At 43.9% G+C, this 20499-nt stretch overlaps 1 protein-coding gene across 12 annotated transcripts in view; it reads right to left on the reverse strand.

The window, feature by feature from the left end:
- ERC2 (ELKS/RAB6-interacting/CAST family member 2) overlaps positions 1-13997 on the reverse strand; it is an 875436-nt gene extending 861439 nt beyond the window's left edge. For 4 of the 12 annotated variants that reach the window (XM_083156222.1, XM_083156227.1, XM_083156223.1 and 1 more), the window contains exon 1: positions 13800-13997. The gene's annotated coding sequence lies outside the window, so the exon portion shown is untranslated. The remainder of the gene's footprint in view (positions 1-13799) is intronic. The other 8 variants (XM_083156226.1, XM_083156224.1, XM_083156225.1 and 5 more) reach the window with 3 other exon arrangements.
- Between the last annotated feature and the right edge of the window lie 6502 nt (positions 13998-20499).

The following is a 20499-nucleotide window of genomic DNA, read 5'->3' on the forward strand; positions in this document are numbered from 1 at the left end:
TCATGAGGAAAATGGAAGTGTGTAATAATAGCTAATTACTCAATACGTTATACATGACAAGGAACAAGATGCGGAGATAAGTGCAGATTCCATTTTTTCACAATATTACCCTACGAAAGTCGCACCTTTGCGGTACAACTATTTTTAAGTGGTAAGCTAACTGTTCTAGCATTGTGCTAATTGAAAATAAATTAGCAGCATGTGATGTGAAGTATAGAACATTTCCATATAAACTGCTTTATAGCTATAATCCCTTTACCACCAAAAGACTGGAAGTTAGATGCTAGAATAACATCTGTTCAGTCACCAAATCAATACAATTGGTATAAGTACAAATCTAATAAGGTCGTTTAGAAATAGCTGATAATGTGACAATCATAGCTAGTGTTTATTCTAGCACCCGCCATCTTTGAAAACCCATGCAGTTTCTCTTCCCTGTCTGAGGTGACGCTGTCTGCTATAGTGCTTCTAGCACAGTGTGGTCTGTATTATATAAACCAGACCTGTGCTAGAAACTCCACAGCAGACAGCGACACCCCAGGCAGAGAAGAGGAACTGCATGGGTTTTCAAAGATGGCGGGTGCTAGAATGAACACTAATAGCCAGTAAGAACATACAGTAAGTACACACATACATACACCAGGAAACTAGCAACGTCTATCTCAAAAAAATTCAAACCAAAAAGGGATGCGGTCAGCGGCCAGAAAACCGGCACATCCCAGAGGTAAGTAGTTGGGTTAGGGATAAGCACTAGTGGGAGGGTTACAGTTACCCTGCGGGAGGGGTGGGTTATGGTAAAAATACGTACCGCGATGTGTTGGGATTCTGCGGGTTATTCTGGTTTATTCCATGTTTTGGTTGTGCGCATGTGCATTTCTGCGCATGTTAATGCCCCGGGTGTGTGAGGCCATGGACAACAGACTGTTCACCGGGTGCACGCACCCAAGACTATTGGCAGGGTACTTGGAATGGTGGGACGGAGAATTCACCCATGGGAACGCCCAGCGTGTCATGAACGTTCCCATAGAAATCACCCTGTGACGAGGGTATGGAGGGCGGGCAGCTGACATCAGCGGATTCACACTGCAAATGGGGGGTGGCGGCAAATGCAAACTGGGGGCAGGCGAAAAATGACACAAAGCAGCGATGCATGTCAACCAGAATAACCCCCTCTGTTTGTCAGGATCCCGCTGTCTCCTGATTGTTCGAATACCGACAACTGGGAATTTTTTTACTTACTCCCCAAAAAGTTACAGCATTTTAAATACTTCTTGCAAATCAAAATACTAAGGCATTTACAGTATCTATATAAAAGACGAACTACCCCTCACATCTATGAGGTGAAGTACTGCCACGGACCACTAAATGCCACTCGACGGAACAAATAACTCCTTTGTGTGCTAAAAGATCACCATTATGGCAACCCGCCGGAACCTCCACAGCACTGCTGGCTCCTATATTATCCTCTCTTTTTTACAACTGCTCCATAAAGGAGCTGTAAACAAAATCAAGGGCATATAAGCCTGGCTTCATTTATTTATTTTAATTGGTTTTTATCATTTTTTAAAATCCACTATACGGCATGCACAAAATCATTGATATTATTTACACAGTATAGATATTCTTACCCATATACATCCCAATATTACAAGCTCTTGATTTCTATATGAAATTAATTATCTTTTCATCGAGCAGCTTATCAGCGCAATATATACTTTTTTTCTTTTTAAATTCTGCAATGGTCTGTTTCAAACTTGCTGGATATGAAGAGAGGAAGCCGTGAAGACAGAGATTGGAGGTAGGACAGTCATTCCATAGTAACAAACGTTACATTTGTGCCTAAACAGATCATGTGATATATATATATTTTTAGAGCAGGTGGTTTGAGTATTTTGTACAAAGTAAATGTTGTTTGTGTGGTACTGTACATGTTCTGCTTTAATTTTGATGCAAAGCTTGTCATGAAAACTGGTAACAAACGTTACATGAAAAAGGATATTTTCATGGAATGACCCAGGAGCAGATAGGGACTGAGGGTTGGGTGGAGTGTCTGTGGGCTAAAAACTGTCACAGCTCAAACAAAGTGTCCCGAAAATTAATGTTCCTTGAAATGTTGTTTTCAGAGCTATTTTTGTGGTTAATGCTGGGACACAGGCTCCACCCCTGCCCAGCAAAGGGTTAGAAGCAATGCGAGAGCTAACGCTTCCCAGGAACGGAACCAGCTTGCCTAATGAACCTGCTCTCAGGACAAGCCGGTGCATAGAAGCCACCATGGCTTCCACCTTAATATGGCATTTGTTTTTGCAGTCCCAATAAAAAGCCATCGATGCTGTGATCAGAAGAGGTCTTTCTTGCGAAGGATGAATTGCAACAGATATCACCAAACCGTGCTGCAGTACACCCTTGTTACATAGGTACGATATGCTGTACTGAATATTGATTGCAGTCTCAGAGGTGCCTAAGCATCCAGCAATCCAGTGTTACACAGACACCACAAACAGTAGGTCTTTGCTACTACATGCATGGGATCAGATATCTCTAGACCTGTGTCACCATGCACACAACACCGTTACAGCGACATTTTGTATTCGAATGCAGCATCGTACACAGCACACGGCAGTGTATTAAAAAGGCAGCTTTGAATGGAGATGCAAATATACCAACTGTCTAGTCTGATATCACAAGGGGAGATGAGATGAGGGTGTCTTGTCACCTCTCAGTCAGCACTAAAATGGCATAAAGTTAAAAAGATATTTAAAAAATGTGTGTGACATGAAGAAAGGGAGAAGGAGACGAGAAATATTTCTTACTTTAATATCTACTGTATAACCTATAGCAACAAATCAGGTTTCTGTTGTCTAATGGGGCCTACACACGGGGAGATTTTGCTGAGCGATGCTCGATCGCTCAGCACACAGTGCTGCACAGCGATGTGCCAGCAATGTATTCTGAGCTATCTGTCAGAGCCAGTGATTCCCCCCCCGGTGAGAACACTGGCCCCAACCAATGATCTAATGCTGGGTACACGCCTAAAGATTTCTGGCCAATCTATCTGGTGGAAACAAATATCTGGCAATGTAAGGGATCATATAAGACTCAGCATTTGCTCCCAAATGCTGGAAAACAAACAATAGTAATTCAGATAAATTGGTTAACGTCGTTTAATTTATCAATTTAAACCTAACAATCAATTTTATCTGTTTTCCATTGTTTGGGAGCGATTGATCGATTGCCATTTTTCTCCCATTAATTTCCAGATTTTTGTTCCTACAAACCGATTGGACAGATAAACCTTTGTGTGTGTACCCGGCTTAACTGGATTATCCAGCATGCTGGATCTTAATTGCCGGGCGAAGTAGGGGCATTTTCAAAGCGATCTAGTCAAATTGTCACTTAGAAAATTCCCTGAAATCACCCCGTGTGTCGGCCCCATAACACTGAAAACTGCATTCCCTATTATTCTCAATGGGGACAGTGGTCAGAACCGATTTATTAAGCACCGGACTTGGACCTGATAGCTAATCTAGCAGACCTGAGACTTTGGAGAGAGTATCGATAGAGCGGGACTTTCTATACTCCCCCAGTAAACTCCATGATCCTTCCCTCATGGTTATTGTGACTTTACAGTATTCAGCATATGCATATCTTAATAGCCACCCATGTGCAGGCTCGCAGCCAGTAAATGTAACAGCTGGGATTTACTGCAGACATCTTTGGTGTGAGAGGCATTACAGGAATGGCTGTTCCAGAAAGGGCTTTGTGTTAAATGCACAAAAAGAGTCATTTCTAATCTCTCCAATATACTGTGAAAAGAAATGATAGTTTATGGGGGCCAATCAGGGTTGTGTTAACTAGGCCACCAAGGGCCTGTGTATGAATAATCATTATCACAACATATATTTTCATTATGTATGAAATTATCCCCGCTATGTACTTGTACTTGCAAAAGTGGTAGCTTTAACTGATGTCCCTGAGAGTTTCTTCCCCAGCATGCAAGGTTACTTCCCCGAAGTAAAAACCAGACCCGCATTCCGGAGCTTGCAGTGTCTGGTCCGGAGGGTGTCCCATCCGGGGTTGTCTTGTCCAGGTGGATGCCTGTTATAGCTTTCACTAGGGGAATGGGGAAGGGGAGATTACAGCCTCCCCTTGTGGTCCGGACCGTTCTGGATTTTGCTACATGCCCAGACCATACAGAGAGGCTTTATTCTTTCCCTCCTCCTCTCCCTGGTGACAGCTGTCACAGGCAGCCCCTGCCGGACTGGACACCCCTGGACAGGACACTACAAGATCAGGAATGCAGAGTTTGATGTCCGGTCCGGCATTCTGGGGTGTGGTCTGGGTCCGGTTTTTACCCATACCCAGATTTCTCTGCTACGCGTATGCCCTATGTTTATAAATGGCCATAAAAAGGGGCAGGCATTGACCTGCCTCCTTTCCCAGGGGAACGGCCAGCGTTTTCATGGGGACACCCATAAAACACTGGGCGTTCCCCTAAGACATTGGACAGTGAGAAGGTATTTAATTGCCACAGAACTGACAATAAGACTTTTTAAGTGTATATATATCTCAAACACAAAATGGAAAGTAAAAAACAAAGAAACAAAGCAGGACTTTTATTCCCATTTCATACACTCTGGACCAACATCTAAAACAAACAAAAGCTGCCAGCTCTAATACACAACTGATTCCTCACTAGCAGTGCAGGTTCATATACACATCGCTAGCAGTGCAGGTTCATATACACATCGCTAGCAGTGCAGGTTCATATACACATCACTAGCAGTGCAGGTTCATATACACATCAATAGCAGTGCAGGTTCATATACACATCACTAGCAGTGCAGGTTCATATACACATCGCTAGCAGCGCAGGTTCATATACACATCACTAGCAGTGCAGGTTCATATACACATCACTAGCAGTGCAGGTTCATATACACATCAATAGCAGCGCAGGTTCATATACACATCACTAGCAGCGCAGGTTCATATACACATCACTAGCAGCGCAGGTTCATATACACATCACTAGCAGCGCAGGTTCATATACACATCAATAGCAGTGCAGGTTCATATACACATCACTAGCAGTGCAGGTTCATATACACATCACTAGCAGTGCAGGTTCATATACACATCGCTAGCAGCGCAGGTTCATATACACATCACTAGCAGTGCAGGTTCATATACACATCACTAGCAGTGCAGGTTCATATACACATCACTAGCAGTGCAGGTTCATATACACATCACTAGCAGTGCAGGTTCATATACTGTACACATCACTAGCAGTGCAGGTTCATATACACATCGCTAGCAGTGCAGGTTCATATACACATCGCTAGCAGTGCAGGTTCATATACACATCACTAGCAGTGCAGGTTCATATACACATCACTAGCAGTGCAGGTTCATATACACATCACTAGCAGTGCAGGTTCATATACACATCGCTAGCAGCGCAGGTTCATATACACATCACTAGCAGTGCAGGTTCATATACACATCACTAGCAGTGCAGGTTCATATACACATCACTAGCAGTGCAGGTTCATATACACATCACTAGCAGTGCAGGTTCATATACACATCACTAGCAGTGCAGGTTCATATACACATCACTAGCAGTGCAGGTTCATATACACATCAATAGCAGTGCAGGTTCATATACACATCAATAGCAGTGCAGGTTCATATACACATCAATAGCAGTGTAGGTTCATATACACATCACTAGCAGTGCAGGTTCATATACGCATCACTAGCAGTGCAGGTTCATATACACATCACTAGCAGTGCAGGTTCATATACACATCAATAGCAGTGCAGGTTCATATACACATCAATAGCAGTGCAGGTTCATATACACATCAATAGCAGTGCAGGTTCATATACACATCAATAGCAGTGCAGGTTCATATACACATCAATAGCAGTGCAGGTTCATATACACATCAATAGCAGTGCAGGTTCATATACACATCACTAGCAGTGCAGGTTCATATACACATCACTAGCAGTGCAGGTTCATATACACATCACTAGCAGTGCAGGTTCATATACACATCACTAGCAGTGCAGGTTCATATACACATCAATAGCAGTGCAGGTTCATATACACATCACTAGCAGTGCAGGTTCATATACGCATCACTAGCAGTGCAGGTTCATATACGCATCACTAGCAGTGCAGGTTCATATACACATCAATAGCAGTGCAGGTTCATATACACATCAATAGCAGTGCAGGTTCATATACACATCAATAGCAGTGCAGGTTCATATACACATCAATAGCAGTGCAGGTTCATATACACATCAATAGCAGTGCAGGTTCATATACACATCAATAGCAGTGCAGGTTCATATACACATCACTAGCAGTGCAGGTTCATATACACATCACTAGCAGTGCAGGTTCATATACACATCACTAGCAGTGCAGGTTCATATACACATCACTAGCAGTGCAGGTTCATATACACATCAATAGCAGTGCAGGTTCATATACACATCACTAGCAGTGCAGGTTCATATACACATCACTAGCAGTGCAGGTTCATATACACATCACTAGCAGTGCAGGTTCATATACGCATCACTAGCAGTGCAGGTTCATATACACATCATCAATAGCAGTGCAGGTTCATATACACCGTGCCTCAGGCACACTGCCTAATTAAACACTTAGAATAGGCATTATTGAACCCTAGAACACACATAACAGAGGTGGCACAGAAGAACTCAACTTTGGGTTGAGGTGGATTGGATATTGTAACTTTTATTGTTGAATACTGTGATTCGGATGGATGTAAAACTCAAGTTTGTTGCCCTGATGTATTGGGGTAATGACAATAAAGTTGAATCTCATCATTAATAGAGAACACTAAATGGACAACATGTTCTAGTGATAAAAAAAAGCCTCATGTGCATGTCCTGAAAAGAAGCAGAACAGGTTCTTACACCAGACATCACTTTTTCCTCTATAACTCTTACCCATGAGCCCACAGAATGTTAAAGAACCTTTTCTCAGCACCTCCACATAGGCTGCACAATTATAAGGAACAGTGTCGTAGATTTATTAAGCTCGGTGAATTGATAAAGTGTCTGGTTTTTATCATCGGCCAATCAGCTCCTACCTGTCATTTTTCAAACCAAGCCTGTAACTTCACAGTCAGGAGCTGATTGGCCGGTGAGACACTTTATCACTTCACCGAGCGTAATAAATCTGCCCTAGTATTTGCTATTAGTTACTCTTATGGCCAGTAAGGTAGTGGCAGAATTGCTGCTGTCAATCACAGACTATGGTGATAGAATATACTGTACAGCTCCTGCACTTCACCTTAACAAGCTTATTAATATTTACATCCCAATGTTCCGTTTTGTTTGACTGTGTAACTACAATCCACACCATTGTGATACGTTACCTGATCTAGCTATCCCTAGGCTGTAGATGTTCACTTTGCCTGGATGAAATTTCACCGAACAAGTCACCTAATTACCCGAACACACTCACCCCAGTAACTTAGAACACAGCAGATCACCTAAGATCTACACCAGACACCTGTCCATTGTCACTCAATCCAATAAGGAACCCACGGAGGTCCGCATGCTGGGAGCATCCTGTCGTGATTTAAATTTGGCATATTTATACTTATAACATGTAATACCCTTACTGTTACTTTTATTTGCAACTGATGTATGCATCCCATCCCTTTATCTCAATGTGGGTGGATGAATGGAATGACATGAATTTTTATTTGAGTGTTGTGGACAAGACGTTCTCTATTAGTAGTGGTCTGTTTTCGTTGTAGGCTATTACTTCTTTAAAATGAGTGAAACACAGATAGCACAAGAGGTCAGATGATTATAAATTTAAATTGACATACACTATGGGGGTTATTCTGGTTGTGTCCACCAAACCCTGACTGGTGAATGCTGCCCCCCCCCCCCCTCGCAGCGTGTTTACCCATGCACAGGCGTTGCAAATAGATGTTTAACATAAACATCCATTCGCATGCTGCGGGGGAACACCCACATCATTCGATGGTTGGCGACCATCGAATGATGTGGAACGAGCATGCATATGTAAGGTTGCTCTGAGGCAACCTTACATATGCGTGCACCCTCGGGAGGAAATGGACGGGCAGCTGAGATCCGGTGATGTCAGCTGCTCGCCCCCCACCTGTCTGTCACGGCCTCATTACCATGAGAACGCATATGGTAATGGGGCTGCGCGCCACCCCACACCCCTCTCGCTATCCTGGGTCCGTGCACCCACTATTCGCAGTGAGTGCATGCACCCAGCACATGCACATGTGCACAGTCCAACCATCGGTCGGCTGTGAAGGTATTCATACCCCCTATGTGATTTTGGTTTACTTACTTGATTAAATTGACTAGCATTCTGTGACGTGATCTCATTGCCATTAATGGCTGGGGGGAGAGGGGGTAACTAGTTACCGCCTCGTGTAGGGGGCGCAATGGAAATGGGGTGCTTCGCCAAGCTGCAGTGTGGGTAGGGGGTAGTCAACCTCCTTTTGGATACAAAAGAAACACAAGGGGGTACACTGCGCTAAAGAATAGGTAGTAATAAACAAATGTGTGCCAATGGAATGAAAAGGTAATATATTTTAATTAAAAAAAGAAGAACATGGGGTATGACATATAAATGTGGATAAAAAATTCACCAAGTAAAATCAATAGAGGGGTGTTAAGAATTGTCCAGTAGATAGGGTACCGTATTAATGTAGCCACTGATAGGTAAGTCCGTTCCTATATTGTCTCCTTGTAAATGGCTGGGTCATGTGGTAACCAAATGTCCAGAGTCACCCGCTGTAGGAGTTAGTGTGGAGTGTTGTTCTCCTACTTAGAATAGATATCCTCCGTTCGGGTTCGATCCTGGATGGGCCCTTTGTTAGGTTTCCCAATAGGTATCCGTGATGTTTTTGGATTATAGACGAGGAGACTGGTCTGGATCAAAACAGTGGTAGGTGGCAAGGTCCAAAACTGGATGGGAGCACCCTCTTAATTCACCAACGCGTTTCGCCAAGAATTGGCTTTATCAAGGTGTACATGGTGTTGTCACTGAGGGGTTTATATACCCACTGGCTTATCACAGTTCCATTGGCACATGTGTAGGAAATCAATTAGCTAAACATTCAAAATATGTTGGTATTTATATGAGGAGAATGAGCAGGAGAAACTGACTGTAAATATAACAAATAAATGCTAAAACGAGTGTTATAAATGCATAAAAAACCTTTTTATTACACAAACCGGATGTAGGTACAGGCGTCCTGTGGAAAGCACAGAATTTCCGGAAAGTGCCGCGTTTCCTGTATATGGAACGCACGGCACTTCCGGATTGGCTGTTGTAATCTTCAGCGTCATCGCTGGCACTGTGCATGACGCGGCGGCTTTAAGGCGCGCCAGGGGGCGGAATATTTCCTGGCTGTGGAGCGCATAGTGTTCCTTATTGTGCTCCACAGTGGCCATAACGGTCTTTACAATGTTTTAACTAAAGATTCACGCCGGAAGTAGTACAGACGCCATCTTTATTAAGGGAAGACGGCGTCTGGGGTTGTATAATTAAAAGGTTATAATATTCCAGCTAAGTGGTGCTGCTGTTAATTCATACAGATAAAGCAGTTTGCATCAGTAAATAACTAAGTAAGAGGGTTTTTCAAGGATTGCCATTAATAACTGGTCTGAATACAGCTGATCTTAAATGCTTAAAAAGTGGTTGAATGCTGATATGTCACCAAAAGCAACAGGTTATTGTACGTCCAGGACCTAGAAACCATTCAGTCTACTCGGCACAAGTCCGGATTGGAGCAATGTGGTCACTACTACCCTTGGCCAAGTTGCATACTGCTCCGGTTGATCAGCGCTCATGCTCAACACAGCTTGTCACACACGTTTAACCACTGCACCTTGTGAGTTTGTATAACCAAAACGGATTATTTCCAACATGGCAGATAATCGCCCCAATTACCCTCTAGTACAGGAGTGGACACTACAGCAGCACAGCAATCTGAGGCACAATATATTCAGATGGGCCAGTGACCCCATTGGCAAATCTTCATGTATAATAATAGTCTAATGTGATTTATCAATCAATACATTTTCTAATGAAGTACCACTGATCCATGGGAGTACCCTTGTTCCCTTCAAACAACTTTACGTAAATGATTAAAAATGATGTTACAGGTGACATAGCTTATTTTAATAGTTTAAATTGTATGGGTAATAGATGGTAACTAGTGGGTAAATAGCTACATTGTTTGCTTGCCCAGAATATCCATTCTGCCATATGATTTCTGTGATATGGATAACCATCCCTCAAATACCCTTTTCACACTGCAGCTCTTAACCGGTATATTGCCGATTTTTTTTTAGCCTTTTAAAATGGTAAGAGCTGCAGTGTGAAAGCACCAGTCTGCATTTACCGGTTACAAATAACCAGTATTTGCAAACGGGTAAAAAGCAGAGTCCTACACAGTTTAGATACGTTTTTTATGCAATGTGAACTGCTCTGAACCGGTATATGGGACTCAGGCAGTAGCTACGAGAGCGCAGTGCATATGTAATGAGTGGCTCATTACATATGCACTATGCTGTCTTATAGCTACTGTCTGTTCTGCTTTCACACTGCAAACCTGCTTGAGACCCGGTATTTATGTGCAGTGTGAAAGGGGTTCAAAACGGTAATATACCGCTTTAAATACCATTTCAAAATACTGGGTCTCAAACGTTTAGGCAATGTGAAAGCAGCAAAAGAGAGAGCTTTTAGTACATCCAAAAAGAACAGGGTGCCCCCAGATCTCACCCAGTGGTTTTCTGCAAAGACAGGAGATAAGTGCTCCATATTATAAAGACAAAATATTGTCTGCGTTCTGGAACTGGGGAATGAGTCAGGAAAGAACTGTCTATGACCCTTACAAATCAGATTTTTTTTTTTTTTGTCAATTCACTAAAATAATGTTTTTGCAAAGTAGAAATAAGACACAAATTTTTCTGCTTGACTGACGACTGTGTAATACTGTCGGCCCATGATGAAGAATCATTTTGATGCTCAAAAAACCCTTAAAAGAAGCAGCAGCTGTAATCATCTCTCTATGTTATTGGATTGCAACACTAATGAATTTATGACAGTTTGATTTCATTGGAGGTTCTGAAGCAGCGGAGGTTGCCCAATCCACATAGCTCCCAAAGATGCAGAAAAGAGTTCCAGGTGGATCAGTCAGAAATTATTCACTCTGAATGCTGATTGGCTTATCTTCCAGTCATTTAGCTCCGATCTTTCAAAGGAGCTTCTCCTGACCGATTAACTGGGGCCAGAACAACACCACACAAATATACTGGCCCCTTACTCAGTTCACTCTTTCTGACAAAATCCTTCTTATACGGCCTACACACATGCCGATATTAAGGCATTTTCTAAGCGATTTTGCTTAGTTTTGCAAAGTCGCTTAGCAAATGCCCTCACATCGGTGTATGTGTGGGGGCTGTATCTGCATCGGCGCGCGTCCCCGCGCGTCTTTATCGGTGGCCGAGATTGACGGACAGTGTCCATCAATCTCGGCATCGGCAGTGTTCTCCCACCGGAGAACACTGGTGCTGTCCGCTCGCTTAGCACACAGAGCTGACAGCTCGCTCTGTGTGTGGGCTGTCAGCTCTGTGTGCTAGGCGATAGCGGCGCAGCACAGCCCGACATAGCGCAGCTAGGTAGCCCTGCACACATCGGCATGTGTGTAGGGCCCATTAGATGGACAAAACCATGGGCACTGCAGGGGGGCAGATTTGGGTGAGTTATTTTGTTTCTGTGCAGGGAAAATACTGACTGCCTTATTTTTACACTGCAATATAGATCTCACTTTGAAGTAAAACCCCACCCAAATCTAATTCTCTCTGCAAAAGTAACATCTGCCCCACCTGCAGTGCACATGGTTTTGTCCATCTAAGAAGGAGTTTGTCAGAAAGAGTGAACTAGAATAAGGCCCAATGAACCAGAAAAAAAACTCCCACTTATGAATGTTAGAGATAGAGCTCTACACCAGTGGTTCTCAAACTCGGTCCTCAGTTCACATTTTCCAGGTCACCTGACAGGTGCGTTTATTACTGACTGACACATTTTAAAATATCCACAGGTGAAGCTAATTAGTTCCCTTGATTCTGTGAGGAGACCTGCAAAACATGCACTGTGTGGGGTCCTGAGGACCGACTTTGAGAACCTGTGCACTACACATTAACTCAAGGACCTTTAAATTGTGGGAACCTCAGACTTTCCATACTCCAGTAGTGTTAACTAGATGTCGTTACAATGGGCAATTTGGTAGACAGGCACTATACCCTACAATACTACAGCTGATCATAAAAATGTGCACATATACACACAAAACAGGAAGCTTACTTGATACAGTGGACAAACCACTGCAATATTGCTATTATCATGTTTACAAAACACACATATAACTCTGCAATGTAGGCTTAAATTGTGCATAGAAATAAAAAAAGCCAGACACCCAACAAAATGCTCCACACCCAATATGTGCACTTACAGCTAAACAACTGACAACTAGTAGGTTAAATCAGTGAGGATGACACCCCAATTTGTGCACACATTCCCCTGTAGCAGTGACAACTGTTAGACAGCACAAGTGGGCACACAAGGCAAAAATCAGACATACAAGAAATGCATTCTGCAATTCTATAGTGTTAGCTCAGAAACATTATACAGGTGAAAATCCTAATACCACACATGCTGGCAAAATATGAGAGCACGGAACAGAGGAGGGAGGGACAGAGAGCGAGAGAGAGAGAGAGACAGAAAATATATACAGAAAGGGGAGACTCAGTCACTTTAATCATTTTAAATCAGTGCCAGGCATTACATTGATTTGCTAACCCCAGGTCTAATTACATGTACAATATACTGTACATGTATGTCTGTGGCTGGGAGAATACAGTGTATGACATCTGGTTATGTTATGTATGTGTGGATTGTGTGCACATCATGTAAGGAACATTTGAAAGTTATGTTGCGGTGCATACACTGGGTATGTACATGTGTGTACACCATGGAATTATACTGTACATGCACTGTACATGCATGTCTATGGAAGGGAGAATACAGTGAATGACATCTGGTTATGTTTTGTATGTGTAGATTGTGTGCACATCATGTAAGGAACATGTGGCAGTTACGGTGCGGTGCATACACAAAGTATGTACATGTGTGTGCAACATGGAATTATACTGTACATGCATGTCTATGGCAGGGAGAATACAGTGTATAACATCTGGTTGTGTTATGTATGTGTAGATTGTGTGCACATCATGTAAGGAACATGTGGCAGGTACATGTACTAGGTATGTACATGTGTGTGCACCAGCAGAAAATTATACTGTACATGCATGTTTGGCTATAATGGTGATGAGCATGATTTGTACATGTAGGATTTAAATATAAGGTTGGTGAGCAGTTATAATATGACACAACATATATAAGATTCCTATCTGCTCCTACACGATGCACATACAGTGTAACATATAATGTAAAATATAATAATGTAGCCCCGGGCTGTGTATGCAGACATGATGCCCTGATCAGGGAAGGCATGACATGCATACTATGGGCATGTATTTGGGGAGAGGATGGCAGGGAGATGAGCACTGATTGCATGCACTTGTCCCAGGAAATCCTCCTGCCTCCTGGTGCTGAGTCTGTATATTATAGGGATATTATGGGGAGGATGGAGGACAGCCGCCCCAGCACTCTGCTGCTCACTGCTCACCTCTCCCGGGGTGATGGGATCCCAGCCTGTGTCTGCTCCTCCGTGCCGGTATCAGCTTCCCCGGGACCATGTCTGAGACGGGCGGGGGCTGTCACGGTGGAGGAGGTCAGCCGGTGTACCCTTGTCTTCCTCCTCACACCGTCTCCCTCAGCCGGGAGCTGCTGTCAGCCCCCATGACTCAACACTCCCAGCATGCTCCGGGGCCTGTGCCAGCATCTGGCCGCTAGAGGGCGGCAGGGAGAGCCTGTCATAATCTCCTATACAGTGTGCTCTATATAATGCACGCTACTGCTACACATTACATACTCATTCATCCATTCCGGACACAGATCCTCACACAGACATAAGAACTACTGTAGTTAGTGATTATATATAGGGCGGTATTCAATGAGGCTGATTCGCCAGGTTTTTATGGCGATTTTGTGCTGTAAGGCGAATTTCTGACTAAAACGGTGAATCACCCTATTCAATGACCAGATGGCGAATACATTTCAAGGTTTTTTTCGCCATGATTCACCGAGTAGCAATCGCTATCTTTTTATGGTGAAGTGGAAGGTGAACTTTTAAAATAAAGTGTTTTGTTTTTTACAATTGGTGTCAAAAAATCTGGAATTTTATTCTGAGGAGGGGCATGCTATTTTTATTCATGTGCTGTAAGCACATGAATATATATTTAATAAAAAAAAAAATTCATATTCATATATTCACTTCACCCGATCATTACATATGCATGATCGGGTGTAGTGAATATACCCGGTCCCCTGCTGGCACCCCCGGGGGGCATCCTGTGCTGCCTGGCACCCGGGGAGCCCACCTCCCCCCCACAAACGTTCTGGGGCAGGCAGGGAGACTTCCATCTCCCTGGCTGCCGCCGTCCTCAGGCTCCCTGCCGCGTCCGCCGCAGGAGCTCAAATTCGCCGGTCAGGGGCAGCGAGCCCCTGACTCGTTGAATACCGGAGCCGGCGAGGCTCCGGAACGCAGCGAGCAGTGGCGAATGTGCAGCGAATCCTAAACAGGATTCGCTGCACGTCGCCGGTATTCACATTGAATACCGCCCATAGAGGCCTCTGTATTTATTTAATAGAGGCTTATTGTTAGATTGTTTTATTTTAGGTACACATCTTTAGATTTTCATTAACGATATGCATGATAACAATATTGTTAGCGATATTATCAGGCAAATCGTTCAGTATGTACTCACTGCCTCGTTAACGAACCCCCATGTCATCTGAGCATGCAGGCGAATCTGTCATTTTCCTCAGGGACTGCATGTCTGCATAGGTCAACATGCAGAAAGGTTGACATGGGTCTAGGACGACATGGGTCACTCTAGGTCAACAGGTCATTAGGTCGATATGTGCAAGGTTGACAGTCAAAAGGTCGATATTGGGGTTTTCACTGTCTTTTTTACCCGAATGTTGACACGGACACTGAAACGTAGCACCGCGTCCCCTCGCATGGCTCGCTGCACTCGCTATGCTTTGGGCGCAGTGCCTCGCTATGCTTGGCACACTATTTTATTCTCCCACCATGCCCTAGTGGATGGTAGGGCATAAAATACCGCCTGTCAGCACATGTCGGCACAAAAAACAGTGAAAAACCCCATGTCAACCTTTTTACTGTCGACCTTGCACATGTCGACCTAATGCTTGTGTTGACCTAGACCCATGTCGACCTTTCTGCATGTCAACCTAATGGTGTCAACCCAATGCTTGTCGACCTAATTACCATATCCCAGGGGGCTACCGGTAACATCCCTGTGATGATACTGGAGTGATATTGTTAAAGATATAATAGGGCCAGATGGTTTAAGCTTCAAAAAGTGATAAAATGGAGAGTTAGAAACAAACAGCCAATGAGCTCCTACCTGTCATGTTACAGGCTGGGTTTGAAAAATGGGTACTTGTGAGTTATCCGGGCGCCCGATTTTTTGATTGTATGCCTTAAGTTAAGGCATACAATCAGATGCGATGCGATATCGCATCGCATCGCATCGCATCGCATCGCATGCGACCATCGGATGCGATGACCCGATTTTTCCATAGGAATCAATGTTAAAATGGACAGAGTCCATTTTAACATGGAATTCAATGGGAAAAAGGGGTCCTTTTCATACCCCTACTATCCAAGTGGGCATGGAGTTGGATATAAACCTGTGGCGAGCGTAGCGAGCCACCGAGCCCGAAGCGTGGCGAGCGAAGCGAGCCCCGCGAGGGGACGGTATTCTGTGTCCCCTCGCGGGGCTCGCTACGCTCGCCACGCTTCGGGCTCGGTGGCTCGCTACGCTCGCCACAGGTTTATATCCAACTCCATGCCCACTTGGATAGTAGGGGTATGAAAAGGACCCCTTTTTCCCATTGAATTCCATGTTAAAATGGACTCTGTCCATTTTAACATTGATTCCTATGGAAAAATCGGGTCATCGCATCGCATCCGATGGTCGCATGCGATGCGATGCGATGTGCCCGATCCGATCCGATTTAGAAATCGGGCGCCCGGATAACTCATAAGTACCGAAAAATGTCAGGTAGGAGCTGATTGGCTGGTTGTTTATCACTCTCTATTGTATCGCTTTCTGAAGCTTGATACATCTGTGTTTTTAGTGCAAATTGTTCATTTTGTGGCACCATCGACATCGTTACAACTTACTGTAGTCCCGGAGTGTCGCTGATTGTGGTTTATAATATATACAGTATATATGAGCTACAGTATATGCCTCAGGTGCCAGGGGACTAAGCTTACTGTACAACTGTGCAGCAATTATATGGTAGTGTGTGTCATTATATGATTTTTTATGTGTGTGTGTGTGTGTGTGTGTGTATGTGTGTGCATGTCATACTTGCCTACTGGGTTAGGTGAAATCAAGGAGATTGCTAGACCCTTCAGGGAGATTGTTACCATACGTCTCAACAGTCCTGGTTCCTGCGGGAATGTCCCGGTTTTCAGAGACGTTCCCACGTCCCGCCCAGGGCAGGCAGTATCCTGCAGCGGTGGGGGCTGGTGGCAGTCCCCCCTGTCAGCTGCTGGTGGCAGTCCCCCCTGCCAGGTTTAGACAGTCCCAATTGAAGATTTGCTCATGAAATTTGGGGGGTGTTAATTCCCCTGTCAAAAGGAAAAAATGTTGCTATACCTTAAACAACAAAAGGCTGATATAGCTATGCTACAGGAAACCCACCTCACTGACAGTGAACATGTTACGTTGGGTATGACGGCTTATGCATCATTTACTTCCAAGGCACGGGTGTAGCGATACTAGTGAGGGCAGCTCTAGATGCTAAATGCTCCCAACTTTATGCGGACCAAACGGGACGCTTTGTGCTTGCTGAGATCTCTGTGCTTCGGGAGTCTTTCGATATGTGTAATGTATATGCCCCCAACATTGCGTCCAAAAAGTTTTTTCACAGAATAATTAATATATTATATCCATTTACAGATTCCCAACTGTTGGTGGGAGGGGATTTCAATATGGTGGCACTACCGTCTATGGATAGGTCCACGGCCACAGTAAACCGCGTATGGCAACAGGCGATAAGAATTAAATATTTTACAGAACAGCTTCATCTAATAGATTGTTGGCGGGTACTCCACCCTACTGATCACGACTAGACTTGTTTGTCGGCAACTCATGGCACGATGTCACGTATCGATTATTTGCTCCCTTCAAACACCTTGTTTCTTAAACTGATAGATGCCGGTATTAACCCTATGTGTATCTCTGATCATTCCCTGATATGGTGTATACTAGAAACCTCGGTGGATGTAGGTTCTCATCGGCAGTGGAGATTTCCCTCCTATCTCTACACGTCTGTCAGGTTTAGACAGGCCCTAGAAGCGAAATGGGTGGACTATGAAAGTACTAATCAGGGACAGATCACCGATCCCCTGATTTACTGTCAGGCGGCTAAGGCAGTGTTAAGGGGGGAGGTGATGGTTTTCGTGAGTAAATACAAAAAAGACCGGTCGGCTGATATTTTGAAAGCGCAGGAGGAGTTAACAGCCTCTTAAGGGCCCCATACATCAGCAATTAATTGTGACAATTTTCAGATATGGAGATGATTGCCACAATTAATTTTAGATGTGTGGGCTCCCCCTTTTGGCAATCCCAATCAAAATCGCCAATCGATTGCTTAATCAGGTTTTTAAACATGTTTAATATTCTGGTATTATCTGCAGATCTTTTTTAGATGTGTGGGCATTCCCAATTCGTCTTCTTCATCTATTTACATTATGAACAGCTGAAATGACAATCGATTGGGGCAATTTCCAGATATGAAGATGCAATCTTTAGATGGAAAAATCTGCCGATCACTGAAATAAATCTGTAATGTGTGGGCAAAGTCATATAGATTGTAAAATCCATTTATCTGGCCAAAATATCCCTGTATCTGGAAATCCATAAATTGTGATTGTTGATGTATGGGGCCCATTATGCGGAATATAAATCTTCCCCAGCCCAGGGTACTAAGGCTCATTCAGGCTAAGGCTCATTTTGACACGATACACATACAGATAGTGGTAGATGACACGATCATGGAATATCCGACCACCAAACATATCTCTAATGCCTCTTTTCAATTCTATAGACATGGGAACAAAAATGGCCGGCTTCTTTCTAATTTAATCCGAGGCTCAAGACCATCGGCAGTAGTGACCGGTTTGAAAAATTCTAAGGTGATGGTGAAGCATGGGGGAGCGGATATTTTAGATATTTTTAGAAAATTCTATGGGAAACTATATTCACAGGGGCCAATTGATTCTGGTCGGAAACAGGACTTTTGGGACTCCATAAACGTGCCACAAATTTCAGAGGCAGCTAGGGAGGGTCTTATGAGAACAATTACGGTGGAGGAGGTATCCCAGACAATTAAAAAGTTGAAACCACTAAAAGCCCCAGGGCCCGATGGGTTTTCGGGTGAATTTTATAAGATACTGGTAGATAAAATTAGCAAACCTCTGGCAGAGGCGTTTAATGCAATATTGAAAGGTACCCCACTCCCTTTGTATTTTAACTCAGCAACTGTAAAAGTGCTGCCAAAACCGGGTTGTGACAAGGAGGATCCTGGATCCCACAGGCCCATATCACTTCTTAATAGTGATTATAAATTGCTAACCAAACTTATGGCTGAAAGGCTTCAATTTATTCTACCAAAGGTGGTCTCGGCTGATCAAACGGGCTTCATCATGGGACGCCACTCAGTGGTAAATGTGGGTAGGGTTTTTGCGGCGATCCAGCATTTGGGGCGGATGGGTGGTTCCGGGGACCATGTGATAATATCTATGGACGCGGAAAAGCGTTTGATTTGGTCACCTGGGACCACCTGTTCAAATCCCTGAGACGTTTTGGATTCCCCCAGGAGATTGTGGCACTTCTCTGTTCGTTGTACCACGCTCCACAGACGCAGGTCGCATGTAACGGTTATAAATCCTCCCACTTTCTGATCCCGACAGTCTTAAATCTATTGCAGGACTTTGGATCATTTGTGGGTTATAGAATTAATCTTCAGAAATCAGAAGTCCTTATGATGCCACCATCAGCCGCGGCCGGGTCCTCCTTGTCACTTCTTTCACAATTCAAAATTAATACCCACTCCATTAAATATTTAGGAATTAATGTGCCTAGTAAATTATACCAACTATACAAGATTAATTTTAATGGTATTATTGCGGGTATTCTAAGACAGCTTGAGTTGATAGTTAATTTTATTAATACTATTTGCTAATTGATACTATTTGTTCTATGGAGGTATATTTGTATGATACTTTTATGCTATTTAGCGGGATGATTGTATAGTATTAAGGATAAAAATGTAAAATTGGTAATGTGTGGAATCATTTTTTGAGCTGGACTTGAAATTGTTTCCTGAGTCATGTTGTATTGGGAAACTCATTATTTTATTGTTAGTATTGTATGACCACAATTGCCTAATAAAAAATGTTTAAAAAAAAAAAAAAAAAAAGCACTATACAGGGAAATCTAGTAGTGTTCATGGTCATTATTCAGAACAAGGACATTTCATGGAACAGATGCTTAAAACCTCCATAGAGATTAGGGAGAAGGAGGTGAGATGGCAGGGTTATTGGGGTTAGGGTCCGGGCAGGGCCAGATTTGTGCCTAGGCCCGTGAGGCACCGGCCTCAGGGCGGCACCAATTAAGGGCGGCAGGCAGGCTGACATTCTGTTAAATAGCAGCATGGCAGAGTGGGTGGGCAGCAGCGAGTGACGAGTGCCGCAGACATGAATTATCATATGTCGGCGGCAGCGCCGCTCGTCACCCGCCACTGCCCACCTGCTCTGCCATGCACATTACATCACCGCTTAGTGGCTGGGTCCGACGGTCCCCCTGCGCGTCCGGAAATGGCTCCGGCTCACTGCTGCCGGTTCCCACCCATTGGCTACCTACTCTACACACACAGTCTATTGGCTGCTGTGTATCCAGCAGCTGAGCTGAGCGGTCAGTCACAGTGTGTGAGCCGGAGAGAGACTGACGGAGACACTGTCCTAATCACTGTACAAATAAGTGCCTCCCTCCGGGTCCTCCGTGCAGTGAGCAGTCCAGAGTGCTTAAAAAAATATTAAGGTGGGCTACAGTTACATTTTAATGAAATATATGAATAACAATGTATATACATATATGATTACCTTAAAATAGGGGGGGGGGGCACAAAAATGTTGTGCCTAGGGGCGGCCTGACCCCTAAATT

This window comes from Crinia signifera, chromosome 8 (genome assembly GCF_055691185.1).
Source record: "Crinia signifera chromosome 8, ASM5569118v1, whole genome shotgun sequence".
Taxonomy (NCBI): Eukaryota; Metazoa; Chordata; class Amphibia; order Anura; family Myobatrachidae; genus Crinia; species Crinia signifera.